This window comes from Chlorocebus sabaeus, chromosome 2 (genome assembly GCF_047675955.1).
Source record: "Chlorocebus sabaeus isolate Y175 chromosome 2, mChlSab1.0.hap1, whole genome shotgun sequence".
Classification (NCBI taxonomy): domain Eukaryota; kingdom Metazoa; phylum Chordata; class Mammalia; order Primates; family Cercopithecidae; genus Chlorocebus; species Chlorocebus sabaeus.
Genome location: NC_132905.1, coordinates 31435798 through 31459079, shown reverse-complemented (window position 1 = coordinate 31459079; position 23282 = coordinate 31435798). Strand labels below are relative to the sequence as shown.

Here is a 23282-nt window from a genome sequence, read left to right as displayed (position 1 = left end):
ATGCAATTGTTAATTAGATAATTTATTCAAGAAATATTTATTGAATTATTGCACCATGCACGGTTCCAAGCTTTGAACACATGGCAGTGGCACAGCCTCATACTATATATTAGTGTAATTACCTGATTAATATCTATTCACTCCTTTATATTATAAGTTTATAAAAGCAAGGACCTTGCTGTATTAACAAAGTGTCACTGAATCCTAATTCAATGCTTCAGGCATGACAAATGTTAATGAATGAATAAGGTTTTTGAAAGGCAGGAACATTGTGTTGACCTTACTCATAGTATCTTTCATAGGATTGTGCACATCCACACACTAAGATGTTCTACATTCAGTTAGAGTTCTGTACATTTTAATATGTGTACTGTTTTCATGCTACCTTAAGCTCCTTATAATTATGGGTACTAAATAGAGTACAATCAAATGGCATTCAAAATAATTAGAAGAGTTAATTTGGGGATCATAGTTTTCTACTAGAAAAGAGATTTAATTAAAATGTATTACAGAAGGCCAGATTTCTCTGTTTAGATGAGTAATTCTTCCTGAATCAGGGTAAAAATCATGCCACTTTATAAGATGCTATAAGTCTTATGTTCCACAGGAAGGGTGGGAAGGAATCCAGCGCCCTTAAGAACTCGCTATTGTCTAGGCACCTTAGGCATTAGATCTTACAAAAGCTCTGGGAGGTTAATTTTTATCATTAGCTCATTTTAAGTCATGATAAGACAGAGACTTAGAGATGTTGCATAATCTTCTCTGCCTAGATCCTAGAGTCATCTATTAGTAAAGTTGGGAATTAGAAACCAAGCCTGTTGAACAGAAGCCAAGGCCCATCCCAGTCAACAGAATGGGAGAGATGACACACCATTTTATCCTCATTCAAATAATCCCTTTGGGGTCAGAATCTCCTAACTTCTCTAAAGGAAAGTATTATAGGAGAGTGCTGACCAGGTGGAAAGACTCACAGAATCAGATACACACACACACACGCACACACGCACATGTGTATATATAGATTGTATGCACTGTATATACATACACTTCAAAATATATTCCTATTGTAAATTAGGCAACACAATTAGAGAACATGTAAACATGAAAATGTACTTTTTTTTGGTTTGTGTATTTGATTAAGCCAAGCCTGGGACAGATGGCATCTAAACTGGAGTAATATGGTGTAAACAATCCCCTTGCCCTTTCTTGTATGCCCTTCTCTTTCTCTAGACCTTCTTCTCAGAGTTCTGACTTAGCTTCTGATGTAGCTGACAGAATTTCTTCTCTCTCATTCCCACCACAGTATATATCTGTTGAATTGTTGAACTGGATTATGTCAGAAGCATTAATTGGAAATCATCACTCTGTAGAGAACAACAAAAACACAAAATCTCACGACCAAGGAAGAGCCAAAGAGCTTGTCTGGATTTCTCGACCTCACCTCTCAGAATGTTGACAATGAACTACAACCAAAACACAACCATGGCAACAAATTAGATATTTGTTGAATCAGGCCAAGACACAGAAATATACTGTATGCCAAAATGTAAAGGTGACATGAGTGATCAAAAAAGAGGGAAAGTGAAAGGTCAAGGGAGAAACTCTCAGCATGTAGGTACGGAACCATTTCCATGAGGTCAGCTACATTCCAAAGCGGCTGCGGCACTGGATGGGGAGCTGTCGGGGCATGATGCACAGCCCAAGACAGTCTTTGAAGGTTTGTACCCACCCTCGTTTCCTGGAGATTTATGAGGCCAGTTCTGACTCTGTCTTGCCAGTGCTACATCACAAACATGCATCTATACTCTTCTTAAATGAAACATGGATCTATACTCTTCTTAACTGAAATAATAGGCACCACAATAAGAAGGGCTGGGTGTATAGGTTGGGCAGATTTCACTCATAACTCTTTATGGACAGATTACTTTGGTAATTATAAACCAAATGGGTAGAATTAATTCATGTTTATTGAGCATTGAATTCTGGAGCCTGAAATCACAATATTGTATGTATTCGATGTGAGTTTCTTTTTTTTCCTTCATTCCTCTTTTCTCTTCTCCCTCATCCTTCCTTTTCCTTTTCATTCAACAAATGTTTACTGGTGCTTACTCTACCAGGCACTGCTCTAGGGGCTGAAAAGACATCAGTGATCAAGATAGATACAGCCCCTGACACTGTAGAATGTATCAAGACTAAAAGAAAAGGTCGTGTGAAGGATTTCTTTGAAAGTCCTATATGCTCATTTCTGTAGGAATGATCCAGGGGTTTATAAACAAAAATAGAGGTAAATTAAAATATTTCATGATCTTAAATGTGTGTCAAATATACACTGGCTGTATATAGAAACTAAGAAACTAAGAGAACTGGAGGAGGTAAGGCATATGATGGGAAGAAGTCGCTGCACCAGGAAGCATAGAACAGTTCAGATCAGTGGTCAACTTCTAGAATGCTCCGTGGTATTTAAGAGGCGATGCCTCTGCCCAGAGATAGAGCAAGTGCCTGGGGAAAGTAGCTGATGAAATCATCAGAAGGTCTGGCTTATGACAAAAGGGTGCATGGAAAGTTCAAGAGACTGAAGAAATTGTCAGAGTGGCAAGGAAGCAGAGAGGGGCATACATGTGTAAAATTAGGCTGTAAAAACAGGGGTTAACCAGTGCCTTGCAGGTCATCATAAGAATTTTGGTCTTTATCTCATGTGAAATGAAGACTTAGATATGTTTTTAAGTATGCCAGTTTGTATATGTCTCTATGTGTGTTTCTAAGAGAGGAAAAATATAGGGCAATTTTTGGAAATCCCACGTGTACTGCAGTGGCAGTGAGGTTACTATAAGGCAGTAAACTTAAAAACAAATGACATTAGCCTGGAATAAGGTAATGGCCTTAAAGTGAAAGAGAATAGCCAGCTTTGAGTGATGTGAAAAAGATAAAATCCACAGGGCATGCAGTTGGCTGTATTTGATAGAAGGTTATAAAGGTTAACACCTAGATTTCTGGCTTTTGTAGCATATGGATGATAGCGTCATTCCCTGAGATAGTAAACTTTGAGGGTGGGGTCAATTTGTTGGAGAGTAGGACAATTAACTTTATTTTGAAACTACTAAATATGAGGTGGTTTAGTGATACCCAAACGGAGATACCAAAGAGGCAGATGAATGGATGGGTTTGGGGCTCACAAAGTCTACGATAGACACACTAATTCATGAGTCATCTGTAGTGAGGTGATAATTTAAGCCATTGGCCCAGATGGGATCTCTTTGTTTAAATACAGAGTATAAGAAGAGGGCGTAGGAACAAACCTTGCGAAATAACATTTCTTGGCCAGATAAATGAGATTAAAGTTGAAGTGGAGATAAAAGAGAAGTAAACAAAGATGTAGGGGGAAAACCAAAACAGTCTTGTGACACGGAAACAAAGAGAAGAGGGCATTTTAAGAATCAACAAGTGGTATATAGTGTGAAGTACTTCTTTTTTTATTATTATTATACTTTAAGTTCTAGGGTACATATGCACAACGTGCAGGTTTGTTACATATGTATACTTGTGCCATGTTGGTGGGCTGCACCCATCAACTCGTCAGCACCCATCACCTCATCATTTACATCAGGTATAACTCCCAATGCCATCCCTCCCCCCTCCCCGCTCCCCATAATAGGCCCCGGTGTGTGATGTTCCCCTTCCCGAGTCCAAGTGATCTCATTGTTCAGTTCCCACCTATGAGTGAGAACATGCGGTGTTTGGTTTTCTGTTCTTGCGATAGTTTGCTGAGAATGATGGTTTCCAGCTGCATCCATGTCCCTACAAAGGACACAAACTCATCCTTTTTTATGGCTGCATGGTATTCCATGGTGTATATGTGGCACATTTTCTTAATCCAGTCTGTCAGTGATGGACATTTGGGTTGATTCCAAGTCTTTACTATTGTGAATAGTGCTGCAATGAACATACGTGTGCATGTATCTTTATAGCAGCATGACTTATAATCCTTTGGGTATATACCCAGTAATGGGATGGCTGGGTCATATGGTAGCAAAGTACTTCTTAAAGGTGAAATAAAATGAGAATTGAAAAACATTTAATCTAGGGGTGACAGGCAACCCAAGGTAACTCTTTTACATAGAAAGAAGGGGCCAAAGGCCAGGTAGAAATCAGTTGAAGGCAGAATACATCATGTTAAAAAGGAAAGGCTGAACACCCATCAGATAGAAAGGGTCATGGTAAGAAGAAATTGGACCTAAAGTATAGGTTCCATGGACAGCAAAAGGGTCAGCTCTCTACTGACATTTGAGAGACAAAGGATAGGGTAATGTGGATGCTGAAAAGTTTGCCAAATTCATAGAGGTAAGTTGAGGGAGTTAGCATTATATGGTCTCCATTATCTCTCTAAAGCATTTGGCTATTTTTTGAGGGTGAAAATATTACATTGCGTTGGGAGTTAAAGCAGAAGTATAACAAAGAAATCAGGCAGGAGTTTTGTATTAGCTGCTTATTGTGACAGCAGTGCTGCATGACAAATCAACCCAAAGTGAGTGACTCAAAACACTATACTTTTTAAAAATTTGTGTTTCTGTGAATTAGCCTCATAATGCTTCTGGAGTTGTCTGAGATTGATCGCATATTTTGAGGCTGGGTGGCTGTCACTGACCTAGGCTGGCTTCATTGGGAGATAAGTGACTCCTGAGATAAATGACTCCTTTCCACATGTCCCTCATCTCTAGCAGGCCAATCCAAGTTGTTGTCATGGTCAAGGCAGAGATGCAGTAGCAGAAGTGGGAATGTGCAAGCATATTTTCAAGCCTATGCATGCATTATATTTGCTAATATTCAAATTCTATTGGCCAGACCAAGTCACATACCCACATTCAGGATCAAAGAATGGGGAAGTAGATTCTCTGCAGTGGAAGAAACAATAAAGTTACATGGAAAGTGGATATGATTACAGAGAAGGACAAGGAATTCAGACCCTTAATGCAATCCGCCTACAAGACAGTATTAAGAGCACATTCACCATAATTTAACTTCATTCGATAGTGGAATCCAACAGTTCTATTGTGTGGATGTCTCCAGCAACATTTGATTGCTTAAGTAGAACACCAAAAAGATATTTTACACTGTATGTGGGAATTGCTAGAATGTATAAAGAAAGTGCAGAAAGACAGATAAGCAAGACTATGTAAGATATAAGTAAAGCTGTTATTGATGTAAAGCCATTTTAAAGTATCCATTGGCCAATGAGGCAAGTGAAGGTGTGGGAGAATGGAAAAAGGGGGGCTTGTGAAGCCAAAAGTTACTCATAGTCAAAATGGTTTAAACCATGATAAAGAGGGAGTTGAAGTCAGGAAGAGGGTGCTTGAAGTTTTCAGACAGAACAATTTTATGACATAACAAGGTCTAAGAAGTGGCAGTTTTGAGTAGGGAGCTGAGGTAAAGCTAGTAAATGGGGAAGGCAAAGGAAATGCAGTAAGGAAAGAGAAGAGTGTTGAGTCATTCCTGTAATAAATGAAAAGATGAAAAATCTAAGTCCAGTGCTATCATGCTGGATGTGCAAGAGGCAGTAACCAGGAGTTTAGCAGGTAAGTGTGGGGTAAAGGAAAATATAAAATAGCCAAACACCACAGGATGCAAGAGCTGCATTTTATGGTCTGATTGATATAGTTGTTGTTATTGGGGAGAAGGGTTAATGAACCAGATGCAGCCATAGGAAGCAAAGATGCCATCAAGATTTTCTCTCAGCCTTGAAACATATGGGCTATTATAAAAACAACCACCCAATAAACTCTGGGTTGTAAGAAAGGCAAGATGGAGGAACCTACAACTTTTCTTTGTTGAAAATACATAGTTTTGGAATGAGTAGCGATGCCATGTTGTATAAAGTTGCCTAGCCAAACTGGGTACAGATGTTCCAGAACAGGACAGAGAATGACAAAGTTGGGAAAGGGAAGGTGTTAAGGAACAAAATGGTAGGAGAAGGCCACAGAGCATCATTCACCGTTCCTCTCTGTCATTCACTGGCAAGAAGCCAGTGAACTCCTCTTGACAGTAACTCCTCTGTCCTGTTCACTTTCCCCACACTTATCTGCTAAACTGCTAGTTAGTCCTCCTCATACATCCAGCATTATGATACTGAGCTTATATTTTTCATCTTTTAATTTACTACATCTTTTCTGTCCTGGGAAGGACAGAAACCATTCTCACACTTGGTGACCTGAGAGTCCTTGAAGGAAAATAATTAAAAATTGTGGAGATAATGGGAGGTAACACATAGAGATTATACAGGAATAACATTGTTATTTACTTTCTTCTTCATATGAGAGAAAAAAAGAGAAAACATATAAGAAAAAACATGAAACTAGATATGGCATATATATTTATCCTTTTAAATATAACATGAGTGTTAGGAATTATAACCTAATACATTAATGTGTCTAGAAGATAACTGGAGGAACTAATTGAAGTGAAAATTAAATAGTATACGATATTGCACAAAACTTGAATTCATTACCCAGTTTTGTCTGGCTTATAATCACATCTGTCCTGGCAGGGGCATAGTAAATGTTTAATAAATACATTTGGGAAAAAATGAATAAATTGTTGTGTCTTGAAAAAGTGTACTTCAGTCTTTTTGATCCTGAGTTTTTCTCTTATTTTCCTGATTAATTTCTATCCATTCTTGATATTAAATAACATAGGAGATGTGGACTTGATATAGAGTAGATGCTATAAAATGATCATTGGAATCTAAATTTGCTTATGTGAAGCTGGAGGTGTCAATAAAGCCTATTTAGTTATTATTCAAAGGTCTTTTGCTGTCTTCTACTCATACTTGCCTATTAACTCAAGCCTTGCATGTTAGCAAACATTAATGATTTTTCTTGTAGGGCTGGCCTATCATATTTACACACCCACACTCTCTGAGGTAATCTTGAGCCAGGCTCCTTCTGATTATATTTTGCTTTTTCATGCTGCTGTCCCAGAAGACGTTGACGTCATCCGGAGACACAGTAGCGCCGTCCTTCTTCAGAGGTTCAATTCATTCTACCATCCAGAAATTCTGCCGACAAGGCGGCCAGTGTTAGAAATTAAGCTTGTGACATGCAGGACATGGTGGAGTGCAAACATTGGTCAGTGCTTCCTCTCTCAGCCACAGAGGAAAGCCACACTGATTGGTATTCAGGAAAGGGACCTCCTGTTTCGAAGGATTCCTTCGTGCTGTTCAGCAATGCTGTTTAGGGTGGATTTTCCCATTTGAACGGCAAAGCTTAAACACAAATATTAACTACCTGAAGCTGCAAATAGCAGCATAGTACATTAAAAAAAATAATGAATATGTTAACCAGCCTCTACCCAACCAAGAAAAATATTATGCAGAGACAAGGCTGATTTTAGAAAAAATGCCCAAGGAAACATTAATTAAAAAGTCGAGTTTCCTTTCAAAGTTTGTTTTTGCTAAACATTCATAGTTTTGCTTTTTCCAATCCAATTTTATTATAAGAAAGATATCCCACATGTGTACCCGGCATTCCTTTTAAAATAATCAGTAATATGCACACACAAAAAATGGAAATAGTGGGTGAGTTCTTAAGTGTGACAGAAAGAAAGGGCAAAATATATAATAAGGAAAGGAGATAGTTCTTTGAATGCACGTAAGTTTGTAGCCTCTTTAGTTATAAGCAGATTTTCATGTCCTTATTATTTTGACTATTTACATTTTAATATTGTTCATTTGGAAAATCCAAGTCTATCTGATTCTTAACTGCAAGGTTTCTTTCCATGAAATCACTGAAGGTGCAATATCGCTTGTAGTTAGTAGAAAACTGACATTTTAGAGCTGTAATTCCAGGTTAGGGCAACAAATGGACATTCTATTACCTGTTAGATAGCTTCTTTGTTATTTATTTCTGTCCTTGGTGAAGATTAAAACTAAATTATTAGGCTTGAAGAGGAACTTCACACCTGTAATCCCAGCACTTTGGGAGGCCAATGCTGGAAAATCATTTGAGCCCAGGAGTTGGAGACCAGCCTGGGTAACACAGAAGATCCCTAACTCTTAAACAAACAAACAAACAAAAACAGTGTAAGTGTAGGGGCACATGCCTGTGGACCCAGCTACTCAGGAGGCTGAGGTGGGAGGATCACTTGAGCCCAGAAGGTCGAGGCTGCAATCAACCATGATCATGCCACTGCACTTCAGTCTGCATGACAGGGTGAGTCTCTCTCTCTCTCTCTCTCTCTCTCTCTCTCTCAAGAAAAGAGAAAACCTAAATGATTAAAACATTCTGTTCAATAATTCTCATTCTCTTTTGGTAAAATAGGAATTTTAGACTAAATTTAGTGAATAACAAAATGCTTTTGGTGCACTTTCTTTGTTCAAGGCTCTTTTTCTCAACATTTATATCATTACTTCCTCATTAACAAGCCTGTAAAGTTGGTATTCATATTAATCCATTTTCTAGGTGAGGAATCTGAGGCACACAGAGATGAAAAACTGTCCAGGCAGTCGAGTCAGAATTCAAATGTTGGCTGTCTTCGTCTGGAACCCACACTTTCTACCTTCCTCTTGTGTTGTAAGTTAAACTCAGATTTAAATTGGCCAACTTGGCTTTGCCTGGTTTACTGTTAATCCACTGTTATTTAATGTTGGCTTTTGTTTATTTGCTTTGTTGTTTTTGTTTAGTTTTGTCTAATTTGTGAGTTATAAATCTTTTTTGTAATGACAGTAAAACATAGGGCAGGGCACCTGGGTTCTAGTCACAGCCTAGCTACTAACTTTAAACAAGTCTGGATGTTGCATAAACTCAGTTTCCTTTCTATAAAGCAGATACAATGAGAGAGCATCCCTTTCTGCCTCATAGGCAGAAATCTACTGTGCTAACAAATTAAAAATATTATCATAGACTCTTCTTTCACTAAGCCAAAGGGATGCACCAAGCTGAAGTTTATGGAATTCAATTTGGCAACTTGGATATTAAACTTCTAAATTATCTTTTTGAAGAGGATGTTGAAACTAATGGAGAAAGGGAGATTTAAGCTTACTGATGAATTTTTATTCATCCATTTACTCCACTTGAAGAGTTAGTCAAGACTGAGTTGTGACATGTATTTGGAACAATTAAGAACAATGATTGACTTCACCTAGGTTTCTGTAATATCAAAAATGTGGGAATATCTACAAGGACAAATGGATGGTGAAATAAATTTTGAATGCCAAGTGATATTTTGTGTCACTCTTTGAGGACTGATGAAACTACTTCTAGGAAACCACACACAGGCACATGCTACAGTTCAAAGGGTCATCAAAATATTTGTGAGTTCTTAGCATGAATTAATTTTGAAGACTATTTTGAGATAATTTGTTATTTTTATTCTCAAACATTTATTTGGAAATCTATTTATTCTCACCCACATAGGAATATTTACCTACATCCCTAAGTTTCCATTTTAGTTACTTCCTTGTATAGTATTCTTCCTACTTGAATCTTGGGATCAAATTCCTCAGTTTTTGCATTGTTTAAAATAAGTTATCCTGCCATCCTTCTCTCCCAAGCTGGTGGTATCCTATAATCTACGAAAATGCACTGCAAATGAAGGAAAACCCTCATGTAAACATTCTACCCTATTTTCTGAAAGGGATAATTTCTCCCTTTTATCTTTTAGCACAGTCATTTGAAAGGAAGTGGTCTTCATGGCTGGAAAGCCAGGACAGTTTTTGCATATTTTTTGACAAATTGAGGCCCATCAGTTTGAATCATTAGATACTGTGCTTGTGGTTTTAGTAGTTTCTTCTCTCTGGGACATCCCGCCCCCTACCATCCTTAATAACTCACTCAGCTTTGCTGTTACCTCATTTGATGACTGGCAGAGATGGTGGAGCAGCAGGAGCCACCAGAGTATATTCAATGAATTATTTAGTAAATCCTTCTATAAATATTTAGTGAGCACCTGCTGTATGCAGGAATGGTTTTAAGTACTAAGGCTATTACAGTCAAATGCCAGCTCTGTCCTGCTCACATAGTGGTGACATTCTAGGAATGTTGAACAGAGAAACAGAAAATAAATTATCTATATTAATATTTATCTAAATGAATACATATATCAATGAATATTTAAGCTAATATTAAATAATGATATAAAATAGAGGGAATAAAATGTAATAGAGGTCTATGGGTTAAGAGAGGGATACGTTGGAGTAGTCAGGCTTCTGAGAGATGGCTTTTGAAGGGATACCATAGTTAGGAGAACAGCTAGCCACCTGAAGAACATTTTAGACAGAGGGAACAGCACACACAAATGCTGCAAGATGACAGCTACTGAGAATGTTGAGTAATAAAAAGAAGATAAAGTGAGAAAGATGGAAATTATACGGGATGAGGTCTGAGAGGTAGAACAGGACCATTTCGTATGTGCCTTTATAGATCATGGAAATGGCTATGGATTTTGTTCTAAGTATGATGGTGTAGAACAATGATCCTCAAAGTTTCATGTGGATCAGAATTACCTGAATAACTTGCTGAGGTATAAGTTATTGGGTCCATCACTAGAGTTTCTGACTTAGTGCTTCTAGAGAAGAGCAAGAATTTTCATTTCTTACAGGTGATGCTGACACTCCTGGTATAGGAAAAACACTTTGAGAACCACTGCTGTAGTCAATAGCTGTTATGTGTAGCTACTCAGAATAGATTTCACCGAAATTTTACAAGTGAATCTTGATTTTCTTGTGCAAAACGTCTCTTCTGTATTCTTAGCCCAAGCAATGTATTTTATTACCTTGGTCACAATGAGCTATTCGATGATGGACATATGACTTTTGACAGTCAATTGAAATCTAATCCAGGGAAACTCTAGAAACTATTGGAAAGTGAAAGTTATTAAGCTACTGGACAAGAAGTTCACAGTCAATATGTAGGGAAATTCTCTCCAAAAGCTAAGTCAGGGCAGATGAGAACTGAGCTGCAAGATGACAAGAGACTGAGCTCTGGTACCTTCTGTTTGAACCCCTAGATGTAGTCATGCCTAAGTCAATTATACTTCTGTGGTTTCTATTTCCATCACTAATTTTCCCATCTTACGGTTTAGGAAATTTCTCTTTGGGTTCTGAAACAACCAAAAATATAAATACAAATAAAAAGCTATAGTAGATATACCACTTTTACAAATTTAGATGCACCTTGCTTCATCACCAAGTGCCAGATAAGTGAGTTTATATGGCTAAATACTACTCTGTACATTTATAAAATAGATAGGCTTTGTATAGGCAAATGAGATATTTCAAAATAGAAAATCTCAAGCAAATAGGAGAATGAAGTAGTTAGTCAAATTAACATAGGCATTTGAAAATGTGCTAAATATCACTTGGTGACACTATATCATTGCTGGCAGAATCGTTACCTATTATCTATAATATGACCCCCAAATAAAATTTGTAATTGTATTTTTCTGTCCTTTTACGTGGAAACCTCACATTCTCTACAAGTCGATGCATGTTTTCCATTACAATTATACAAAGCAGTTTCTCATCATTTAGCTTCTATCTAAATGTGATCTTTTCAAATAGTCTTTCTTGAATGTTCTATTTCAACTGTCATCTCCCTACTCAAAACGAAGTCTATCAAGCCATCATATTTCATTATTTTCTGAGAAAACATTTTCTCCAATTATTTCATTTGATCATTTTTTTATCCCTCAGAATATAAACTACATGAAAGCAGTGGTGTTTTCTCTTATTTACCTTATTTCTCTTATTTATTAGGTTACATTCTGTAACCCAATTGATATTTTTAGAATAGAAAAATGAATAAATTGTACACTTTTGCCTTTCCTTAAATACATTTAAAAAATTTGAGTGTTCCTTTCCTATATTTGTATCTATACCTTTGGAACAATTTTAGGTCATATTTCGCTTTAGCCACAAATCCTCCCTGACCACCATCACCCAAAGCTTCTGAGCCTGAGAACTAACCTGATAATATGAAAATTATGTTGTCCCTACTTGTGTTGAGCTTTTTTGTGTGCAAACTTCTCTTCCTTATCAGACCTTCCTGAGGCAAGGCCAGTATTTTTCATTTGTATTTCCACTTTATCAATATTGCCTTGCATAGACTACAGACATACAAATATTTGTTGACTACATGAATAGATGGATGCATATTTAAGAGCCAAAATGCCCATAGTAATTTAAAACTCTTGTATTCTCCAAATAGATATTTTCATATTATATATAGTCTTAAAGGCTGTGAACTATGCTGTAAGTGAAAAATCTTAATTTCTGATATTATATTGAATATTCATAGAAACTGTACAATATTTATAGAAATAATCAAAACAGATAGTCATAGAAACCATAAAATAAACAGGTAAATAAGTAAAAATTAAAGTCTTTATTTAGGAAGATGAGTGGGAAAATATGGGAATGGCCTGTAATTTTTTATTTATGCATCAGCTTTATGATTCCAACATGCTGCCACTGACCCCTTGGCCATAAGTGAATCAAAGTGTTTTCCTGCATTGGTGCAGGATTTGTGCCAGCCTGTCTGTGCCTCCTCCCTTGTCCAACCTCATGACCCCTTCAGCATGGACTTCTAGGTCAAGGTGTGGGCTTTGGCAGACCTGAAACATTTCGGAAAGGAAGCTGGTGTTTTGGGGGCAGTGGTAAGTCTGTTTTGAGACATGTTATTTCTGAAGTAACAGCAGGGTACTGAGCATGACGTCTATATATATGGAGTTGTATGTAGTTAGAAATACGGCATTGCAGATACGAGAGAAGGATAACATCATTGGTCTTACATATTTGAGAGTCATAAGCATATAGTCTTAAAGAAAATGTGGATGAACGCAAAATACAAGTTAGTGGTGATCTCTGGGGAGAGACAAGGGCTGATGGTGTTACATGTATGGAGGATAATTGAGGGATAATCTTCAAAGCTATTGGCAATCTTTCATAATCTTGTTGGTATGTTTTATTATTTTTTCAAAAATCACACATATATTATATATGAATGGTATGTATCTCACAATAAAAAGCTTTAAAAATATGGTTGCCTTTCAAAATAAAAATGTGCAATGGCAAAAAGCAAATCTTTAATATTTCAAATGTCTTAATTTCCTAAAATATGATTACTTGAAGCACTTAGTTGGAAGAACTGAAGTGCTTACAATAATTTGCCTCAGCTTCTAGCTATTTCAGGAACACTCTTTTAGATATAAATGAACTCATGATGTTTTTTTCAATTCTGTTTACTCTTGTGTGAACAACCATGACTCTTTTCTCTGCACACTGAAGCCTCCTCCTCTGTAAAAGATGATTTCCAACATCTACAACAAAAGGAAAGGAGGAATTTGTCCCCAAATTGAATCCTTTATTAATGAATGCATGGTACATGTACCAGTTACTTGTTGACATAATGATGTTGCATTACAAACCACCCTGACATTTATTGCCTTAAACATATCATGCATTTGCAGGTTGTCTGGGAGACTCCTGCAGGTCTTGAACGGGCCCTTCCTGCACCTGCAGTCTGCTGCAGATGAGCTAGGGGGCTCTGCTGATCTTAGCTAGGGTCTTCTATGTCTGGGATACGCTGTCCGCTTGTCTAGGACCTCCGCTGGAAAACTTGGACAATTCTTCTCTGCCTTACTTGTACCATCCGCTGAACATTTTCTCATGCCAAAGTTAGAAGAGTGAATTAGAAAAGAGACACATTCAAGGACTTTTCTGGAGTTTCCTGACTCTGTTGTCGCCATATTTGTTCATGATTGGGCAAAGCAAGAATCAGCAGATAGAACAAAATGCTGTCCAGAGTGGGAGGGCATTGCACAGTATGGGGCAAAGAGAGAGAAGAGTGGGGCCACTGATGCAGTTCATCTACCACCACATGTTCTTCCTCCCCTCCTGGCCCTTGCTCATTCTCTTTCTATGATTTCCTGCCTATTAGGATTCTACAGGCTAGCCATCCCTTGAGGCTCAGGTCAGGTGTCCTTGACTCTATATACAGTTATTCCAGCCTTCTCTCCCACCCAAAACTTTAAGGCATTCAGTGTTTGCTTCCATCATTTTAACTTTTTTATCTCCATTGCTGGGTGTTGTTTCATAACTGACTGTCTCATCAGAAAATGAGGTATTAATAAAGGATATTTGTTTTGTAATCCTGCAAAATCTGGTAGAAACAGGGTAGAAAATAGACCCTGATCAATAGTTTTGATTCTGTGTCCATTGATTTACTTTTATAAATCTGTTCAGTCACAAATCTACACAGTCCTTTTCTACAGTTCTGGTATGTTAACACTGATTCTTTTGGCACTGGGTATAACCCATCAATTTCTTCCTTCTTTTTATTTCTTTTCACATTTCTTCCTATTTCCTTCCATCCTTTCTTTTTGAAAAGTTTTTCTTTAGATTAAAAGAATTTGACTTGTTCATTAAAAAAGGTCTAAAAACCCTTTTCATCACAGTTAGATTTCTGACTTGTTCTCTATAGCCAGTATTTCTTCAGCACATTACTTGAGCACACCCCTAAAAACAGGTGTCAAAACACATTAAAGGCACAGCTTCCTAAAACATCAAAGGAAACTGTGTTCTCTATTTTCATAAATGCCACCTCAAAGCTAAAAGCCTGTCTAAGTCAGTCACGTGAGCCATTTTACTGGTCAAGATATGGGTAATTTGAGTGCTGCCCTCAGTATTGATCTCATCTCATTTATATATGTTTAAAATTCTACATTAATCCAAATTCTACTTTCTGCATAATTTATGCAGAGGCCAAAGAAATGTCAGATTTGCAAATAACTGGAGGACCTTTATAGAGACTCCAGGTAAAAGTATAGAGCTGAAAAGTAGAAAGAAACAGTGCAAGTCTTGTTATGTGGACTGTTCAAGGGCACAATAGTTATCAAGTCCAACCTTTCAATTTCACAGTCTAGGGTTTAATGAGAGCCTCCAGGGCTTAGGTTTCCCATCAGGGAGGTGACCTTGGCCCAAGCCATCAGCAACAAGGATTTGAAAAACACTAAATCTATAACCTGCATTAGATTGATCACATGTAAACTGGATGGTAAAATGGGAAATTTGAGATGCAATATTTGAACCTTAGATCAATTGGGCAACAAATATAATAAGGCATTATAATTCTCATTCCACAGTTGAACTTCTTCAAATTTAACTGTATAATAAAGAAGCTGAATGCCTTGCCCAAGTTCACACAACCAGCAAGTACAAGAGTATCTGGTTTACCTGGCTCTAGATTCACTTTCCTTTGCTTTCTTAACAGATGGCTGGATGTATGACCTTGTCATGTAGGTAAAACATCCACAGACTAACTGGAAAAGGACTTTACCTCAGCCAAAGTGTGTGCATTGCAGAATAAGTGCAGAGCTTACCTTGGTTTTTAAAGATATTCCAATCCGTTTTAATTGGGGATCTCATTGCAATGTGCTCCTATGTCTTGAGACAGGTAAGCAAAACAAAACGAAGGTGATTAGCATGGGGAAAGATGGGGCATATTTGAAGCAAACCCACTTTTTAAAGAATTTCCTCATTCCTCACTCTTTATTCTTCACTTAAAACCTACTGTGACATTTAGCTGTTTTTCATGGCAATATATCTTTTTCTCCTTTTCATGTTTTTGATTTCTCCTTTATGTTGAATACATTGCTCCATGAGATTTTTCTCTCTTCCTTCACTTCCGAAGACACCCTAGACAATCCCTCACATGAAATCAACCAGGTTGGTCCGTCTGCTCATGCCTCCACTGTTCTCATAAAGAAAGAGAAGAAAGGGGCTCAATGCCTGGAGTGTGTGAAAATGGGGTAAGGTGAGGGCAGAGTGTGGCAGGTATTGTGCTGAGGCCATGAATGCATAATCACTCCTGTCACAGCAAATAGATTCTGTCATGAGGAATTCCATGGTTTTCCAGAGGAAATCAGCTTTCCCTGCAGGCTGCCAAGCCCAAATGAGCTCCTTACAGCACCTGCAGATCTGAGCATCAAGCAATTATTCCACTATCTTGCCTAAAAACAAAGACTTTGCTACCCTTTGACAACCTCTGACCTTTTCCAGCTAACATAAACTAATTATATTTGCAGCAGGAGGGGAGGAAGGCTTTCGTAGTCCTCCGTGGGAGTTGTCTTTCATGCTTTGTGCCACGTTGTCGGTTCTGGCAATCCAAAAAATGACCACCCTTCAATCAAGGGAGTTGCTGGACAAAGCACTTAAAGAGATACAGGGAGGCCCTTATCACAAGTAAATCTCGCTGTCTAGGCTTGGTCAGAGTAGCCCACACTGTCCAGTTAGCAATAGTAAAAGAGAGCCATTGTTAAGTGTCACTTAGCAGCAATTACAGCCTGGTCAAAACAGTTTTTTTTGCATGTGTTGTTTTGTTTTTAGACAACCTGTTAATGGGCCCACAATTAGGTGTAAGGAATAACCCAAGCCACAGGCACTGATGCAAGGTTAGAGGTTAATTGAGACTTTCTATCCCAATAATGTGAGTTTTTGCAACTTTTTGCTGAGAGAATAGTCTTAAACAAAAAGGAGATAATATGATACAATTAGCTGGAAAGCAGGAGGGTCAAAATTCCCAGATGAGAAAGGAAAACTGGCCAAGGAAATCAGGCCAGAGGGACCACCTGGGCCACTTCAGATGCCAAGAATATCTGTGGCCATTCATCTGGTGGATGAGGCACAAAGCGGTGTGCCCTCCATTCATCACATCCCTCCTGTCTACCAAAGAAAATACAAGGTCAATGCCATAAACAGGAGGCATCTCGGGGTAATTGAAATTCCAGAAACAGCCTCATTAGAATAGCTTACAGGCAATCATGTTTTTCTTTTCCTACTGAAGGTATATTCATGTCTTGAAATTGTATGGAAGGCCTTCTTTGTGGTGGCTGGGGTTGCAGAGGGACTTTCTGATAGTTTTTGAAGGATTGTGTCTAAATAAACGGCTCCCTTCATAGCTGAGAGGAAGAACCCAACAGAACCTCCCGGGCTTGCTGGCGATGGCACGGCACACATAACGTCCACACCTGCTCCCTTGCTCTTAACTATCAAAGGGCCCCTCTTTCTCCATTCCTTCTAGGTCATAATCAAGGTATTGTGTCTTAAGCAGCTGTTCTTTATCTGGTATCCTGAAACTATTATTGGAGGTTTCTGGGCTTTAATCTTTCTTACAGGTTTTTTTTTTTTTTTTTTTTCTTTTAACCCTTTCCCTTACTTACACCTGGCAATGCAAACTTTGACACTTCCAGCTGGCAGATCCTTCTGATTGGAAGTGGACTAAAATTTGCTAAATCATTTTGTTTCTTTCCTTTTTTTCCCAGTACAGCTGGTGCCAAAATGTGATGATTTGTTTTGCTCCAGTCACTGAAGTTTTTGTTTTATTTCAACCCCATACTGGCTTCCCAACTTGATGCTGAGTCATCTGGTGCAGGTGTTCTAAGCGGCTGGTATTTATGTCACTTGCAGATGGTTTGGGTAAATCACACAATGTTCCTGCAGCCCCACTGAGGATCTCTCAGGTCCCTTTGATCCTGGCCTTCCTGTGGGTCTTGCACATATGCAGAACTTCAGTGAACTCTTGGATGGATTCTACTCAAACCTGGTTGGGTTGCTATGGGCCCCACAGTCTGATGGGCTTCAACTGAGGGTAAGAGAAGTTAACTAAAAGAAAGAACCCTGACATCACAATGTACCACAGCTTCACCTACATAGGGAATTACATATCCAATGTGCAGTAGAACATAAGTTAATGCTACAGCTTCTTAAGTAAATTGGAACAAAGGGACCACATTCTCTTTCTGAAGGAGAAAGGTATGTAGGAAAGTAAGAGTTGGAGTAGTGAAATTGTTAAGTATTAAACATATATATTGAGTGTTTTTTCTTCATTACCTTTGTCTGACCCCATACTGTCTCTAGCCCCTGTTCCAATGCTCAGTGCAAAGACTGGCTCATACACAAGAATCTGAAAATCTCATCTATTTATACTGTACACATACAGCTTCTATTAGAAACTTACAAATCCTTGCTCCCTTCTATCTAAGAAGGCTGCTTTTATCATGAAGCAATACACACCACTTGGGAACACTCAACATCTTTTCCTCCTGTAAAGATTTACAACTTAGTGAGAGAAATTTCTGTTTGGTCATAGCCAAAGGCAAGACATATCAACTTCAATTTTCAGAATAAAGTTTTTGGGAAAACTGTGTATTCCTAGGACTGCAGAAGTCCCACCATGGTAGGTGATATGGTTTGACTGTGTCTCCACCCAAATATCATCTTGTATTTCCACATGTTGTGAGAGGGACTTAGTGAGAGGTAGTTGAATCATGGGGGCTGGTCTTTCTCATGCTGTTCTCATGATAGTGAATAAGTCTCATGTGATTTGATGGTTTTTAAAAAGGGGAATTTCCCTGCACAAGCTCTTCTCTTGTCTGCTGCCATGTGAGACATGACTTTCACCTTCCACCATGATTGTGAGGCCTCCCCAGCCACGTGGAACCCTAAGTCCAATAAAACTTTTTCTTTCGTAAGTTGCCCTGTCTTGATTGTGGTTTCATCAGCAGCATGAAAATGGACTAATACAGTAAATTTGTACCAGTAGAGTGGGGCACTACTGTAGATACCCAAAAATATAGAAGTAATTTTGGAACTGGGTAACAGGCAGAGGTAGGAAGAGTCTGGAGGGCTCCAAAGAAGACAGGGAAATGTGGGAAAGTTTGGTACTTCCTAGACACTTGTTTAATGGCTTTGCCCAAAAGGCTGATAGTTATATGAACAATGAAAGCCAGGCTAAGATGGTCTGAGATGGAGATGAAGAACTTGTTAGGAACTAGAGCAAAAATGACTCTTGGTATGTTTCAGCAAAGAGATTGGGGGCATTTTGCTCTGCCCTAGAGATTTGTGGAACATTTAACTTGAGAGAGATGATTTAGGGTATCTGATGGAAGAAATTTCTAAGCTGGAAACCACTCAAGGTGTGACTTGGGTGCTGTTAAAGGCATTCCGTTTTAAATGGGAAACAGATCATAAAAGTTTTTAAAAATTACACCCTGACAATGCAATAGAAAAGAAAATCCCATTTTCTGGAGAGAAATTCTAGCAGGCTGAAGAAATTTGCATAAGTAACGAGGAGCCGAACGTTAATCACCAAGACAATGGGGAAATGTCTCCAGGGCATGTCAGAGACATTTGCAGCAGCCCCTCCCATCACGGGCCTGGAGGTTTAGGAGGAACAAATGGTTTCATGGGCCAGGCCCAAGGTCCCTCTGCTGTGTGCAGTCTAGGGACTTGGTGCCCTGTGTCCCAGCCACTCCAGCCATAACTAAAAGAGGCCAAGGTACAGCTTGGCCTGTTGCTTCAGAGGGTGGAGGCCCCAAGCATTGGCAGCTTCCATGTGACATTTGAGACTACAGGTGCACAGAAGTCAAGAATGGAGATTGGGGAACCTCCACCTAGATTTCAGAAGATGTACGGAAATGCCTGGATGCCCATACAGAAGTTTGCTGCAGGGCCGGGGCCCTCATGGAAAACCTCTGCTAGGGAAGTGCAGAAGAGAAATGTGGGTTTGGAGCCCCTATACAGAGTCCCTACTGGGGCACTGCCTAGTGGAGCTGTGAGAAAAGGGCCACTGTCCTCTAGACCTCAGAATGGTACATCCACTGACAGCTTGCACTATGCAGCTGGAAAAGCCACAGACAGTCAATGCCAGCCAGTGAAAGCAGCCAGGAGGGAGACTGTACCCTGCAAAGCCACAGAGGCACAACTGCTCAAGACCATGGGAACCCACCTCTTGCATCAGTATGATCTGGATGTGAGACACGGAGTCAAAGGAGACCATTTTGGAGCTTTAAGAGTTGACTGCCCCACTGGATTTCAGACTTGCATGAGGCCTGTAGCCCCTTTGTTTTGGCCAATTTCTCCCTTTGGAATGGCTATATTTGCCCAATGCCTGTACCCCCATTGTATCTAGGAAGTAATGGACTTATTTTGATTTTATAAGCTCATAGACAGAAAGGACTTGCCTTATCTCAAATGCGACTTTGGACTCTGGACTTTTGCGTTAATCTGAAATTAGTTAAGATTTTGGGGGACTGGTGGGAAGGCATGATTGGTTTTGAAATGTGAGGACATGAGATTTGGGAGGATCGTGGGGCAGAATGATATGGTTTGGCTGTGTCCCCACCCAAATATCATCTTAAATTTCCATGTGTTGTAGGAGGGACCCAGTGGGAGGTAATTGAATCATGGGGGGGGCTGGGACTTTCTCACGCTGTGCTTGTGATAGTGAATAAATCTCACAAGATCTGATGGTTTTAAAAAGAAGAGTTCTCTTCTCTTGTCTGCTGCCACATGAGACATGACTTTTACCTTCTGCCATGTTTGTGAGGCCTCTCTGGCCACATGGAACTGTAAGTCCAATAAACCTCTTTCTTTTGTAAATTGCCTAGTCTTAGGTATGTCTTTATCAGCAGCATGAAAATGGACTAACACAGTAAGCTACTGCATGGGTTTTCACAGAGTGATCAACCATCCAAGGGGTTTCTCAGGATTAACTCTGCTAAGATCAAAACAGTCCTGGCAAACTGTGGCCAACCTAATGTGTGTATTGCATTACCTGCAGAACTTGTTAAAAACATAGATCCCTGAGCCCCACCCCTACAGGGTCTGGGGGAGCCCCGAGAATTTGTATTTTTAACAACCTTCAACGTGGTAGTGAAACTGCCAGAACAGGGCTATTCGTGGAGTTGGAAGGAGCAGCTCTGTAGAACTTGTGAAGAGGAGCAGATGAAAGTGAAGAGCACAGATCTGGAGCAGTGCATATGATACAGAAAGGCATACTATTTTAAGTGACTCACCCCAATGTATCAGGAAGTTATTGCCACCATAAACAACAACCAGAAAATCTCAGTGACACGAAACAGTGAACATATTCTCATGCTCACAGAACAGCAAGGAGAATATGGTTCAACTGGTCTGGGCTCAGCTGGGTGGTTGTATTTCAGTCTGTAAGTTGGCTGCAGGTCTCCTCCATATGTCTTAGTGTGGTCAACTGACACATGTTTTACTTCTGTTGAGAGTCATAAGTGGAAAATGTGACACTTCAGAAAGCTTAGACTCAGAACTGGCACAATATTGCTTTTCATTGGCTATCACCAGTCAAGCCCTAAAACAATGAAGTGAGCAGTGTGCTCTTCCAATGAAAGTACGGAGAGAGTAAATATTTCCTAAGTAATAATCTAATCTACTATAGTGATCTCAGAGTTTTAGAGTACTCAATCTAATTGGGTATATAATTGGATATATGTCAGTGACTGGTATACAATTGCTGTATGTCTAATGACCTACAACAAACTTTCAGATTATTTTACCATTCAGGTAGGAATAAATGCCAGGAAGCTGAAATATTTACTAATTGCTAAAATACATATTTGTCCCCAGCCATTTTCCCACCTCTGTTGCCCAATAACTTGGAATAGACAAAATTCAATGTTTTTCCAATTTATAAATGTTTGGTTAGGTGTAAGAGTACTGTATTTTATTTTTATTTTAAGTGTTTTTTTAATTTTGCATTTTGTTTTCTTTATTTTTTTCTCTGAAGTCCTCAACCAGCTTTTATTTGGTTAAATAAACCTGAAAATTTAGTGGATTTTCCCTATGTAATTATTAAAAATACATCCTGTGACAGTGATATATCACGTAAGAGACTTATAGATAAAACACAACTACCGAAACAAGTAAATTTTTAAAAAAATCATTTCGAATTTATAACACAAATATACTACCTTCCAACAAAAGACTACACTAGAACCATATTGTTCTTTAAACATGTCTGTTGTTCCTGATTTTTGGCAACAAAGTATTTAATGGAATCTATCAATAGGCAAAAAAGTATTTAATGGAATCTATCAATATACAAAACTTAAAAGGTGTTTGTTATCATTGGCAGGGCCTTCAAGAGGATCAATATTGCCAGAATGTTGGTATCAGCATCCATTTTTCGCTGGCCAGATATTTTCCAACAGAGGATGTGACTCTCATCATTACAGCAGAGGAATACATTTATCAAAGTCAAGGAAGTCATTGGCCATTCGGATGGCCCAAGAAGCATACATATTTATCATTGAGCCTTGGAAGAACTCTCTATTATAAAAAGATTGGCTAATTTCTGAAAACCACTCCTTCAATAAGGACCCAGGTTATGTGCCATGGTATCTGTAGCTTTCTGGCTGGGTCAGGGTGACCTGCACACAACCCTGGCAGGATGCCCTTGGACAGAGTATTTGCATCCCTTTGGTGTGCCAATGTATCAAGCATTCACAGGTCACACTGAAACACTAAAGTACGAGCTGCACAAAGAGGTCATCGGTAGGCATTGTTTCTCCAGAGGGGAATAATCTTACAACTGTTATGAAGGGTCAAAGGTAACTTTCATTTTGAGATGCTAATTACTCCAAGAATTTGATGCAGGAGACAGCTGGTTAAAATGAATGAGCGCTGCAGTGTTGAAGGGGAAAAACAAATAGAGGGTTATAATAAAAGTGCAATATGCAACATAGTAAGTATGCGGAGAATAAGGGACAATATTGTTAATAAACATCCGTTAGTCAATGATCTTTGTAGAGCTGGGCTCTTTATTATTATACCTGCTAATCACATGCAATTAAATTTAAATTTAAGGTGGTTAAGGTTAGAAATTCAGGTCCTCAGCCACATAGACCACACACAAAGTGTTCAATAGCCACATGTGGCCATTGACTACCATATTGGAGAGCCCAGATATAGAACATTTTCATTACCACAGAAATTTCTATAGGACACCAATGACCTGGCATGTTTTGCTATTGGAGGGATTTTAGACTTAGTGCTTTTATATAGGAAACATTATTTAAAAAAAAAACAAAAAACAAAAAAAGACAGCCATCCCATGGAACACTTCTCTCATTCAGTTCTGTAGTAAGGGTTGCCCTAAATTCACTTATGCCCTAGAAAATTCACTTATCATGCATGAAAAAACTGTTACGACTATTAATAATATTTTTGTCCTGGTGAATATTTACATTGTACCACATACTGTGCTAGATGCTTTATACATATTGTGTCATTTAATTCTTACCTTAGAGACTAAGATCTATCTGTGAATTACTTTTAGATAAATCAGGTTAAGAGAAAATAAAAACTGACCGTAGATCACAATTAAGTAAATATATTTAAACCTAAGGCAATTATTGCTCTTTGAGAGTGTGTGTGTGTGTGTGTGTGTGTGTGTGTGTGTGTGTCTGTGTGTGTGTGTGTGTAA

General features: G+C 38.7%; 1 long non-coding RNA gene across 1 annotated transcript; it reads left to right on the top strand.

Annotated features, from left to right (window-relative positions):
* Window positions 1–1378: 1378 nt before the first annotated feature.
* On the top strand, window positions 1379–23181 carry LOC119621507 (uncharacterized). Its single transcript, XR_005238071.2, has 3 exons — window positions 1379–1717; window positions 15258–15440; window positions 21933–23181. It is a non-coding gene; the product is annotated as an uncharacterized lncRNA (long non-coding RNA).
* The last annotated feature ends 101 nt before the right edge of the window (window positions 23182–23282 follow it).